Raw genomic sequence first — 14,419 nt, 5'->3', positions numbered from 1 at the left:
CAATAATTGCAAAGGGAGAAATTTCTCTACATTATTTTCCGAAAATCACTAAAGACGCGAATTTAAGCCTTACGTTTTTCATAACTTCGTGTCAAGAACATGGGTGTTAGCTAACCATTCGCAAAGAAGTTTTACTATATGTATAGGTTTTCAGTCGCAAAAAAAACATATTTTAAAAAAACACTTTATTTTTTAATAAAGTTTTAATTTAGTACCTCTATGTTTAAGGTAAAATAATACCAGTAGCATTTATTTTATTACTTCATGAATGAAATAATGTGTGTTACGTACGTGACATGTGAGGATTTGGAGTTGTGAGTAAACGAGTTTATAACATCTTGTGAACACGAACCTGTAGCGCGAAGAGTCATACACAATGAGGATATTTGTGATTTGTAATACGTCAGTTCACGGAATTTCAAAAACGAGAAAAGTACCCCGGTGTTTCGATTATGTAAAGAAGGTATTACTTTGGCTATTATTGGACTTTCGAAATTAATTATTTAATAACTTTATCTAAGGACTCGTTGCAAAATAGAAGACGCAGGATACTGAGGTTTATAACCGAAATCTGACTGAGTGTTGCAGTATCGACGGTGCCTTTGTCGACTACACACGGCACACCACGCGCAGCTGCCGCCCCCACAGAATAAAATTCATTTAAACATGCTATCAGGGCGCCACCACGAGCTAAGCTCTGTCAAGGTCTCGCCGCCTCCTAATTGCTGGCGCTACAGATACTACCAGAAGACGCTGTCTTCGCTTCGGCTAACTGCATGCAAATGTAACCCCGAGCAAGCCTTTTTACGACGCCGCACACCGAGCTCCACGCAAGATATTGAAGATATTGGATGACCTGCACCGACGCAACAACTATGAACTAGCATGATGCTGTTGTTATTCAGCAACTCTTATTCAGTGATCAACATTACGGTGAGGTGACGGAAGTCACGGGATACATCCTAATATCGTATGGGACCTCCTTCTGCCCGGAGTAGTGCAGCAACTTGACATTTCATGGATTCAATAAGTCGTTGGAAGTCTTCTGCAAAAATAAGGAGACATGCTGCCTCTACAGCCGTCCATAATTGCAAAAGTGTTGCCGGTGTCAAGTTTTGTGCCTGAACTGACATCTCGATTACGTCCCATAAATGTTTGATGGGATTCATGTCGGGCGATCTGGGTGGCCAATCAGCTGCTCGAATTGTCCAGAATGTTCTTCAAACCAACCGCGAACAGTTGTGGCCCCGTGACATGGTGTTTTGTTGTTTGGGTACATGAAGTCCATGAGGGGCTGAAAATGGTTTACAAGTAGCCGAAGTGTTACTGGTGTAGGATTTTGTGCACAAAGTGACCTCTGGATTATGTCCCATAAATGATCGATGGGAGTCATGTTGGGCGATCTGGGTGGCCAAATTATTCTCTCGAATTTTCCAGAACGTTCTCTGAAATGCAACCGCGAACAACTGTGGCCCGTGACAAGGCGCATTGTCATCCACAAAAATTCCGTTGTTGTTTGGAATATGAAGTTTACAAATGGCCCACACGTAGAACATAATCATTTCTAGTCAATGATCGGTTCATTTGATAAAGAGGATGCAGTCCATTCCGTGTAAACACAGCCCACACTATTATTGAGCCGCCACCAGCTTGCACAGTGCCTTGTTGAAAAGTGCCACTCTCTAACCCTACCATTAGCTCTTACGATCTGAAATCGGGACTCATATGACCAGGTCACGATTTTCCAGTCGTTTAGGGTCCAATCGATATGGTGATGAGCCCAGAAGAGCGCTACAGGCGATAAAAAAAAGTCGTGTGACGAGGGCCTCCCGTCGGGTAGACCGTTCGTCTGGTGCAAGTCTTTCGATTTGATGCCACTTCGGCGAGTTGGGGATGAAATAATGATGATTAGGACAACACAATACCCAGTCTCTCTCTCTTTTTTTTTTTTGTTTTGTTTTGTTTACCACTCGGCTACCGGAGGCGGATAATAAATACACTTGCGTCTGTCATCTGCTGCCATAGCCCATTAACGCTAAATTTCGTCGCGCTGCGCTAACGGATACGTTCATAGTATGTCCCACATAGATTTCTGTGGTTATTTCACAGTGTTGCTTGTCTATTTGCACTGAAAACTCTAAGCAAATGCCTCTGCTCCAGGTAGTTACGTGAAGGCCGTCGGTCACTGCATTGTCAGTGGTCAGGGGAACTGACTGAAATCTGGTATTCTCGACACGCTCTTGACACTGCAGACCTCGGTATACTGAATTCACTAACTATCTCTAAATGGAATGCCCCACGTACCCCATGTGTCTACCTCCAACTATCATTCTGCGCTCAGAGTCTGTTAATTCCCGCCATGCGGTCGTAATCACGTCTGAAACCTTTTGGCATGAATCACCTGAGCACAAATGATAGCTCCGTCAATACACTGCCCTTTCATATCTTGTATACGTAATTGTACCGCCATTTGTGTATGTGCATATCCTTATCCCACATTTCATTCACCTCAGTGTATGTTACAGACAATACAGTTATTATACGAACACCATAATGCAACAAAGAAGCAAGAGATTCCAAGTTACATATAATTTAACTCACCTTGTATATAACATGCTGAAGTCCTAAAAACATGGATAACTTGCGTATCGATATCCTGTATGTCAAAAGATATGGGTGTCTGCAAATTGGTCGTGTCAATGGTGCCACTCCATTTTCATACTACTGTTCAAGCAAGGTTCTCCTCCTGACTATGCGAAATTATCTCCCACGCCGGTAAATCTTGATCAATATGTTCAATGAGATGCTGAAGACCCTCTTACTTCCACAAATAAGAGACGAGCAAACTGGATTGATTCCAGACGAGAGAATCGGTGAGTAGATACTAAACATTCAGTTGCTTGCAAAGAACTCCAGGGAATAATGTATCAAGGTGTTTATGTGCTTCGCGGATTACAAGAAAGCTTAAACAAAAATGAAATGGTCAAAAGTATGGACTATCCTCATCGAGGTGGATACGTTGAGACACCTGGTATACCTGACTCAGCAACTGCATTTCTCGAACACGGCAGACATCTTTTCAACTAATGCTGACTAGAGATATTGTCACATTCCCTCTCCTCTACTGTTCAGTGCATGTAGTTAGGACGTTGTGAGGGATGTTCTTGAAGTCTGTTATGATGGCATCGTTGTAGGTGGCAGAAAAATTAACAATCTGAGTTAAGCAATTGGTACTCTGATAATTGCAATAGACGAGCGTCAACGTGAAAAATCGTGCAAAGTTTGGTTGAAAGAAGCAGAGTATATTTCTTGAAATCAACAGCTCAGAGATCAAACCGATGACGGTAGATCGCCCTAATAACAACAGACCTGACATCACAAATATTGCTGGCTACGAGGTCGTCAGCCACTTCATGTATTTAGTGTCTGCTCTCACTGATACTGGAGATCACGAGACTGAGATCCGTAGTCATATTTGGATTGCAGAAAATTCTACAGCAAAACTTGCTCGGATCTGGAAGGACACATACAGTCACTGCCAAGACAAAGCTTAAGCTCGTCCAGACCCTATGTGACCTAGGCAGCAGAAACTTGTACGATGAAGACGGCGGATCGCCACAAAACTGATGCTCCGGGAATACATGCTAGAGGTAGTGGAAATAACAATGGTTGAGGGTAAAGTCGACGGACAAGTGCCTAGAGGACGTGCAGCAATATGGCGTATGGAGTAGATTAAGAGCTTCACCGAGATGGGCTTTTAGTAAGAAAGTCATCATGCCTAAGACAGAGATTCGGGAAGACCGATCGTGAAGGAGTTTATCACGTTGTGCTACTACATATGCATTTGCATATTTGGATCCATTTCACGCGTTATTGCACATATTAACTAAAACCTACCGACAATGCATATTTTCGCTCTATTTTTACAATATTTCAAAAATACAGACGGGCGTTTTCTAGCTCGATTTAGTTTTGATGTCTCACAGATTGACCCCTACCTATTTAGAACTGCGTGCAATCGCTAACCGAGCGACCACTGCCTAGCGAAATCATTACACAAGAGGAACAGGAACAGGCAGGGTCAATGCTCCTGAGCCCACACCTCGGTTAATCCCCTCCACTGTCGTGCCGTACGCGTAGGCAACAATTAAATTAAACTATGCAACCTTTTTTAGTCGCACATCCAGTGTTTCAGTTTAGCTTTCTATTTACTTGTACACAGTTGAACGTGTTTACAATGTATAGTGTGTAACGTGTTTTGCGCCCAGCCGAACCAAAAAAGAAACGTCGTTTCGTGGATAGCTGACCTTCCTGGAACACTAACATATGACGAAATTGTTTTATATCGTCGAGTTAGCGCGAAAAACGTTTCGCGCACAAAAAAGTTTCAAATAGACCAGCATGTCAAGACAAATCTTCATATCGCAGAAATGCGAAAAAAGGACCACGACAACTTCTGACAACAAGTTGCAGTAGCAGGGATTTGTCCAAAGCTAACCAAAAAAAAGTCGGTTTAACATGGATCTATGTGAAGAATTCATTGCAAGCAATGTTCCTCTTCACAAACTTACAAATCCTTCCTGCGTAAATATTGCTTAAATCAAAATATACCAGATGAATCAACATACCGACAATTTATGTAAATGTTCTGGAAGAAATACACAATGAATTCAAGGACAGTATTATCTGGATTTCAGTTGATGAAACTACGGGCACTTGCGTCCGTTACATTGCAAATTAAATTGATGGTGCTGCTAAGAGAAGGGCCTTCTTCCTCCTATTTAGCGGCCTGCAAAAAACTTTAAAATCATTCTACGATCGCCAGATTTGTGAATGAGGGTATTAGAAAAATATTTCCAGATCTTCTGCAAATGAAAAGGTGTTTTTGTTTATGTCAGCTGCTGCTCCCTATATGTTCAAAGCAGGTAAAGTCCTCCGAGTATTTTATCGCAATTTGATCGCAATTTGCTTGTGGACTACGTCGCTATGCTGAAGAAGTACGTTCCACGTTCGTGAATGTAAATAAACTGACCTCAAAGGAAGTGCTACTAAAACATCCTGTTGTTTTTTTGCAATGAACATTTCGAGGCCATTAGAGGAGTAGTAAATGACTTCGATAGTGGAGAGGCTTTGGCAGTTTGCCAGTGCAAGGAAGCTTTTAATTCCGGTTTTAAAAAAAACATTGTTGTGATTAGCGACGTAGCGGTCGCGCGGTTCCAGACTGTATCGCCTAGAACCACTCGGCCACTCGGCCGGCAGTGTCTGAGTTCATTTCCTTCATATTGCACATACAATGATCACTAGATACTTGGGAAAACTCATAGTTTCTCTAGAACCCTTGCTGTCAAACAAAACCACAAAATAAACATTACACTCGCCATATTGGACATTGATGAAATTCAACCCTGTAGTAGTCGAGCCATCAGGGATGGTGGCTACCAAGGTACCTCTATCACCGATGTTTAGTGGTGACAGACCTCTCTGAGACAAATATAGAGGCCTAGGTTGAATGACCTGTACAGTGGTGGGTTCGAGTTGAGGTGGTGGATTGTTGGTTTTTGTCAGGGTTGTGACCGACAGTTGCTCAAGGAAACATCATTATCAGTCACACAATTTACTCAAGAGCAAACTACAACGCTTATAACAAATTTTATAAATTATAGCGCAGCAATCAGTCGCCCTTTTTTTTTTAATACTACTCAAAGAACTGTGACTGACACCCGAACAACAGGGAACTGACATGTATTGAGACAAGACAATAGTACATTGATAATGGCTAGGCAGTAGCCGAAATCTCGATTTGCCAAATAAGACCTACAAAAAAAGGATGACTGGTTGTTGCGCTGTAATCCGTGGTCACAGGATGAAGACAGCAAATGTGGGGACTCGGATTCAAACAGACAGCTTTACGTCAGACGCAGCAACGCTGTCTGGCCACAACTCTGCAGCTCAAAGCAAGGCAGACCAGAAGAAGGTTTGTGTAGAGGAAGACAGCACTCAGCCTCAGCAGTGGTTTTCCCCTGCGGGCGGAGGCACACAGTCATTGAATGGCTGCACTCCCCTGTCCTCAAGCGGGTGTCCTTCGGCGCAGAAGGCTGGCTATGGTGTGAGCGATCTCGGACTGGCTGGAATGCGCTGTGGATTTGGAACCACCGGTAGGCTACGATTGGTGGAAACTAAGTCTCGTGGTGGCTTCTTGTAAAAACATGCCTCCCCATGACCGGCTAGTGGCCGTCAATCTACGATTCCTTCGGCTGCCCGTCTACGATTCATTTGGCTAAAAATGATTGCGTTTTATACTGTTTCAGTGCCTGCTACTTTTTCTGAAGGACCGCTACCAACCACATGCACAAAACAAGCCGGGATTTTGGCTGCACAGTAAGCGGGCAGCCAGCGCCAGTTCGCCCCGCCTTCCTGCAGTGTCGTCGTTATTGTGATGCTAGTCTCGTAATTTGGACACCAGCTGGTGGCGTTGCTGCGTCTGACGTAATGCTGTTTCGCTTGACTCCGTGCTCGCCTGCTCGCATGACCCTTTGCAACAGCCGTGGCCGCGTCGCTACTGTACTCTAAGCTCCGACAAATACTTACCATTCTCATTTTTATAGAGGAGATTTTCATTCCCTTAGAAAGACCACAATGCGTAAGCATGGAATATATTTCATAACAATGACTTCAATGACATAGGCATTACGTGAATCTAATCTATGACCCTTCTCGAGATCGGAATTATCCTGGGTATTTTTGCCACTGTTTGGAACATTTTGTTGCCCCCTTGGTGTTCTGCTAGGGCGTGCTGAGAAGTAATGCCTAAGAATTGTTTATTCTGTTCTCAATATCGCAAGAGGTGTTACATATCATGCATATTACACGTCCACCTTCCCCGCTTCACTGACGCAAGTTGCAACCCTCTGCCGCTAGAAGGCTCCGGATTGTACCGTGTAACATGGCGGTGTGCAAGGTAATATTGTCATTGCGTGAGAAACCTGAAAGCACGACTTCAAAGAGTTCATCCACAAGTGGAGCCCCCTCTCCTTCAACATGAAAATATCAGACCCTACACGAGCACTGCGACATGGGAAACAATCCGATGTCTTGTGTTCACTGGCAGCCATCATCCTCCTTACAGTCACGACTTGGCCCCATCAGATTTCCATCTGTTTCCAAACCTTAAACAACACCTTCGAGGACTTTGATAGTGATGAGGCCGTGCAAGATGGATGAAGTTGTGCTTCCGTCAACAAAGTCGAACATTCTATAGTGTCGGCATCAACTGGCCTCATGTTGTGAGAAAGTGTACGTCATATTGCTGTGATCGTGTGATTCACAGCGCATGTACAAAAATGGTATATGGAAAGCATTTTTGTAGAGGAACTATGACCCATACGGCCTTAGCAATATGCTGCACACATCTATTTATGTTTGATGCTCGCAAATAATGCAATACTTACAACCCTCTAAAGAAGGGTACTAGGTGCCTGAAACCGGTAAACGAATAAATTTTCTTTTGTGCTACTGGTTGCTGATTGTTTCAATAAGTAGAAACACAGTTGCTGATGATGGATAAAATACTAAAATTGGTTTTATTGAAAAAGCCTCAAGACTTTTCACGCAAGAAATGCATCCTCGTACACAGTGTTGCTAGGAGGACGTCAGTTTCTTTCACATCATATATAAAGAATCGTAGAGGTTCACTTGTCTTTCCTCTAGGATGTGAATTCGTTCTCTCCTGTCAAGCACCAAGCGGTATTAGACGGAATTGTCGTACTTTTATTCAGGAAGAGTAGATATGAAATTTCAGTACTCTAATTCAAAACTGTTCATGAAATGCGGGGATTACCACTTTCATTCAGATAACGGCCAATTGTCATTCTCGATGAGACAAGCTAGTCTCCGCTTTCTGATGATCTCCACATTGACGAGAAGTTTAACTTTCTCGGATTTCCTTCTTTACGGAAGATTTCTGCTGTCAGAGTATGTTGGTCATGAAGACAGCTCGAGTGCTTCCTCCACGTCCCCTTGTTGTGCCTCGGATCAGTACCAGGGAGGCACGGTAGTGACGGTCTGACGTTCAGGTTGACCCGCAATGCGCGCGGGAGCCGTCGCTATGCTGGCCAGCGTGCCGCCGATCCTGTGACGGCAATCATTTACGGACGTGATTTGGCACACGCTGCGGACGCTTATGAAGCCGCGGCTTTTCAATGAGCGGACCGAGGCTGCGGGCGCCATTGTGTCCAGCCAAGCTGGACCCCCACCCGCGAATCGCCGCCCTGCTAGAGCGCTGCTTCTGATTCCCGGACACCGAGCGCCGGCAGATGCCGCGCAGGCGAACGGCATCTCAAACACATCTGTGACCGCATCGCCAGAAATAGTGGACAGATCCTACAAGTCTCTCGAAAGGCGTCACTTCATTTCCACATGTATCATGCAGAAAGCCAGAGATCACTTCGTGGTTTATTTGTCAATTGTGTCGTCCGCCGTCGATGTGTACACTACGAAGTAGCTTGCCGATGAACTACAGAGACAGAAAAGAGGAATATGATGTCAGTTTCATTCGTATAGGCTGCAACAGTCACAGTTCTGAGTTCAGATGCAATGGAAATAATATCTATGGTTTTGGGACAAACTTACGAACTTAGAAGTACATAACATACTCTTTAACTATCCTCTGTAGATTATGATGGACAGTACTTTGTACTACAGTTAGTCACTCCCTGCGCCACTTGATTTGCGTATCGTACATGGCAAAAATTACTCTCAGTAGGACTTTGAATGTATTATAATCCCTCAAATATTTGACTTACTTATTGCCAGTCTCTCAGCTGCTTTAGGGTCGTGATTCTGTAAGCTGTTGTCGAAATTGAAAGATTATTAGCACATCACAACAAGCCAATTTCGGCCATAGAATTACTATCAAAATAAACTAAAGAGCGGCAAGATATGTAAGGCAACGACGAATTTCGCATTTCCATGTCTCACTGATACTGTGCTTTAAGGCGAAAACTTCTACAAATAAATTTTAATTTTTGATAAAAGCCTGCAGCCCAGAGTTCGAGGTAGAATGGGATACGAATGATGATGGAAATAGGATCACGTTTGAGGAAGTGCGGAAAATGATCAATAGATTGCAGTGCAATAAAGCAGCTGGGGTGGATGAAATTAAGTCGGAACTCATCAAATACAGTGGAATGTCAGGTCTCAAATGCCTACACAGGATAATTGAAATGGCCTGGGAGTCGGGACAGGTTCCATCAGACTGGACAAAAGCAGTAATCTTTAAACATGGAAACAGAAAAGATTGTAACAACTACAGAGATATCTCTTTAATCAGCGTTGTGGGTAAAATCTTCGCAGGTAATGTTGAAAGGAAAGTGCGAGTATTAGTTGAGGACCAATTGGATGAAAATCAGTGTGGCCTCTTGTCAGGACCAGATCTTTAGCTTACGGCAAATAATGGAGAAGTGTTATGACTGGAACAGGGAAATGTATCTATGCTTTATAGATCTAGAAAAGGTATATGACCGGGTTCCTAGGAGGATGCTATTGTCTGTTCTACGAGATTATGGAATAGGAGCCAAACTCTTGCACACAATTAAAGGTCTTTACATGGATAGTCAGGCAGCAGTTAGCGTTGACGGTAAATTGAGTTCATGGTTCAGAGTAGTTTCAGGGGTAAGACAAGGCTGCAACCTGTCTCCACTGTTGTTCATATTATTTATGGACCATATGTTGAAAACAATAGACTGGCTGGGCGAGATTAAGATATGTGAACACAAAATAAGCAGTCTTGCATGTGCGGATGACTTAGTTGTGATGGCAGATTCGATTGAAAGTTTGCACAGTAATATTTCAGAGCTAGATCAGAAATGTAAGGACTATGGTATGAAGATTAGCATCTCGAAAACGAAAGTAATGTCAGTGGGAAAGAAATATAAAGCGGTTGAGTGCCAAATAGGAGGAGCAAAGTTAGAACAGGTGGACGGTTTCAAGTCCTTAGGTTGCATATTCTAACAGGATGACAACATAGTGGAACAACTGGACACGAGGTGTAGCAAAGCTAATGCAGTGACCGCTCAGCTACGACCTACTCTCTTCTGCAAGAAGGAAGTCAGTACCAAGACTAAGTTATCTGTGCACCGTTCAATCTTTCGACCAACTTTGTTGTATGGGAGCGAAAGCTGGGTGGATTCAGGTTACCTTATCAACAAGGGTGATTGCTAGTAGAGGGCAACAATGGCAGGAGGGTATCCACAATGAGGAAATCAAAGAAAAACTGGGAATGAACTCTATAGATGCAGCAGTCAGGAAGAACAGGATTAGATGGTAGGGTCATGTTACACGCATGGGAGAAGCAAGGTTACCCAAGAGACTCATGGGTTCAGCAGCAGAGGGGAGGAGGAGTCGGGGCAGACCAAGGAGAAGGTACCTGGATTCCGTTAAGAATGATTTTGAAGCAATAGGTTTAACATCAGAAGAGGCACCGATGTTAGAACTGAACAGGGGATCACGGAGGGATTTTACAAAGGGGGCTATGCTCCAGACTGAACGCTGAAAGTCTTAAATGATGATGAAGTCTTAAATGATGATGATGATGATGATGATGATGATGATGATGATGATGATGATGAGCCTACAGCTCATGGTTTTAGCCTTTAACCATCTCGCCGAAGATTTTATGACTCCTGCAGGCGACCCATGCACTGCTGCACAGTCTACAACGCATATTCAACACAGTTTTGCAGGAACAAGGTCAACTTCCTTCTAAGTACTGACATTCCATAAACAAACGTATACCTGTTCATATTTTAGTAGTGCACTCAAGAATTTCGTTAACTCTTAGAGAAGGTTCCTTATAACATCAAATCACTGATCCAAATTTCATTTCATAAATAGATATAACAGACATGAGTAATAAGGAGGCGTGCAGCATCACAACAAAGTACATAAAAATACTAGGATACATCTAAAAAAAAACATAAATGGACATGAAAATTATACACTAAGGTTTTCTTGGTAATTTGAGAGTATTTGCTCTGCTTCTATCGTGTAGCCATTAAACTCATGTATCTATGTTTGTCGTCAGTTAGGATGAACGAAGGCATAACAAAAATTCGAATACGAGCTGCAACTATCCTAAAGTGATCATTTAGTCAACACGAGAACACTATAGAAATAACCTCCATTAGGAGAAATTACAAGAATCACATTATTAGGTCTACTGCTCTTAGGATAAAAATCTATTAACCGCCTAAAACCTAAGATGAAATGACTACGGGGATAAATTACAGCAGTAGTAACACATAGGAAAATGCTCTTCGCACAAATTGCAGCAAACGGGAGTAAACTGAAATAAATATTGAGTTGATAGCTTCAGAAGTAAGATCATAAAGGCAGATATAATTTAGACATTGATTAACTTGTAATTTATACAAATAATTTACTTCGTGCCACGGCATGGAAAATTACTAAATTATTGCGTTGCTGCAGCATGTCTCGGGTTTGTAGAGCTGGGGAAATATTGTGTTTTCTTAAAATATATCAATAGCAATAAGGACGTACAGAAACGGAAAATATGTATTAATATTGATAGGCAATCAAAATAGAGAGGCAGTGAAGAAGAGAATTCTCCATCACGAGTTCATGTTCAACAAATCATGAAACTTTTGAAGCGTTGTCCTACATATTTTGTAGAAGTATTTATCGCTATTTACATAAACTATGAAGTAAGTTTCAGGGTCCATTTAAGTATCTTCACAATGACATTGCTCTGTCTAATGATACACCTGACAGTTATCCTGATATGGGACGCCACAATGAAAGTTAACACTTGTGGTGACTATATAAAAATGATTGACAATGTACGCAAAATGAAGTTAACTGAGAAAATTTGTTTTTCCAGAAAACAAAGATTAACATAATTTATGTAAGAACATGTTATGATAAAATATCGTAAACAATTTTCAGGTGGTTTAAGATCACAACGGACAAGGACCCTGGTGGCAAAAGTGAGTCAAATACTCTGGCCCTAAAAAAAAGTAGATAACACAATCTGAATTAATCTGACGGTGAGCAGACTTTGACTCTTCAGATCTACAGAAGTTTATACTGGTGCAGATGAGAGCAAGTGGCGATTGGGATGTGTACGCCCTGACAAGGCCTAGGCAGCAGTACGTTACCCTGTTTGCTTCGTGCAGCGATGTAACTTGCAGCTGGCGAGATGTGTGCGGCGGAGGCGAGATGTAAGGCAGCACCTGTGACCAGACCACTGAAATCACGGTAGATTTGAGTGTGTAACACGCCCATTTACTGGTCGTACCAAGGACCAATTTGGCTCACTTATTCGACAGAGCGCACAAGGATTCCAGACGTCAAAACTGGTAAACCAAAACCGAACATGTGTGCCGTCGGCAAATGATCAGTCCGAGACGTTTGAAGTCACACTATTCATACAGTAAGAACTTCACCACAGGCTCCCCAGTCTAACTACTCGCATCGCAAATGAAGTCAGTCTTAGGACAGGTCCCAAGCACCAACCACACATGCCAGAGCTTCGACCAGAAGTTGCTTCCAGACCAAAGTCCTCGGCCCGAGTGCCTAGCACCTCTCAGGATAAAAAAAATAAAAAATAAATCCGTTTTTCCCGGAAAACTGAACGAACGACACCACCTTCATCCCATCTTGAGCCAATCACAGGGCTTTAGATGCGCTAAGTCTCCCCACCTGCATGACAGCACAAACTTATTTCGATCCAGCGCAAGAGTTAAGAAACCTGAGTCGCTGGGGAAAGAAAAGAAACCGCCTATTACTGGCTTTTTCAAGTTTTCGCAGTGGAAGAAGATGTTTTTCTCCAAAGTCGTGTCGCTTCCCACGGAAACAAGTGAACTGATACAATCTTAAAAATCTTTAATTAAATTGCCTGTCCCTTGCTGGATATTAGTCCTAGATATGAGGTGTCATAAAGATTCTATCTCTAAATGTCTCTCAGACGCCAGAGTTTCTTATTTGAATGAGGCGGCCAATGCAAGTGGGTCACAGGTCTATATGCAGGATCGGCGAACACAAAAACATGTGAATTTTTATTAGGCGTGGCTCTGCACACAATGCCTGGTTTAGGACTCCACTGCTTAGACGGGTGGGTCGCGCAGAAAGTGTCGCCGCGTATTACTGTTCGTTTTTGGAGCATCACCTCCGACCAGCTTTGCGAAAGAAGCGGCGACGCTTTCTGCGCAATCCATGTATCATTTTGCACGACAATGCGCTAGCGCTTACAGCGCAAGCTGTGGCTGCTCTGTTCGGTCGATGGGACTGGGAAGTGCTGTGCCATCCACTATATACTCCTCGGACTTAAGTATTTATGACTTTGATTTGATTCCGAAGTGAAGGAACCACTTCGTGGCATTCGCTTCAGAACTGTTCCAGAGATTCGACAGGCAGAAGACCGCTCCATTCGCACCATCAACAAAACAGGCTGTGCTAACGGTATACTACGCATTCCACATCGCTGGCAACGGGTTCTACACAACACTGGTGACTAGTTTGAGGGACAGTAACAGGTGCAAACATGTAACTCTTTTGTATCGGTTGTGAATAAATAGGTTTCCGCTACTTAAGTTTCAACCCCCATATTTCTCCCCCCCCCCCCGCCCCCCCCCCCACACACACACACCACCACCTCCCCCCCCCCCCCCCCCCCACACACACATCTCGCTATGCGCTCGTTACAAGAGAAATTATATCTCATACGGAGACTAGCCGACTGACTTGACGACGTTAGTACTTTCTACCAGTGTCACACTGCAGCTGATGCATTTGTGTATGTATCACTGGCGGCACATGTCAAGGTCACGCCCGAAGGGGAGGAGAGAAGGAGGGGGGAAGGAAGCTCAACCAATCACGTAACTTCGACGTCATAACGTAGTCTTCCAATCAATGTGTGGCTCTGGGGCACTGACGTCTCGGTCAGTGACATGTAAGCTCAGTGCCCAGCTCTCTCACCAAATTTAATTTTTGTAATTTGATTCCATGAGCGCCACCATTTGTTGTCTACAATTGATGCTTTCAGGAAATATCCCCTCCATTCTAGCTCAGTCCTCTATAGTGAGAGGATTATGTCATGTGTGTTGGATATAACCAATTATTCCAGTTACGTCAGTTTTGTTATCAACTGTAGTGAGAAGCAGAGTTAAAAAATGGTGAGGCAAGATTGACAATATGAAATAGTGACATCATAGCATAGTGTGCAAATTAGCAGAAAATGTTAGTAGACAGAATGGCTGCTCTGAGCGATTTTCTCTGGGTTGTTTATTAGAACAGTGACGTTATTATCGAACTTTTAAGGTGACGCCCTATAATGTTATCTGAGAGGTCTATTATTTTGCGAACATTCCGAGACGCTATGCAAATACAACAATGAACAGCATGT

Source organism: Schistocerca gregaria, chromosome 3, assembly GCF_023897955.1.
Source record: "Schistocerca gregaria isolate iqSchGreg1 chromosome 3, iqSchGreg1.2, whole genome shotgun sequence".
NCBI lineage: Eukaryota > Metazoa > Arthropoda > Insecta > Orthoptera > Acrididae > Schistocerca > Schistocerca gregaria.
Note: the sequence above shows the minus strand (reverse complement) of the source record.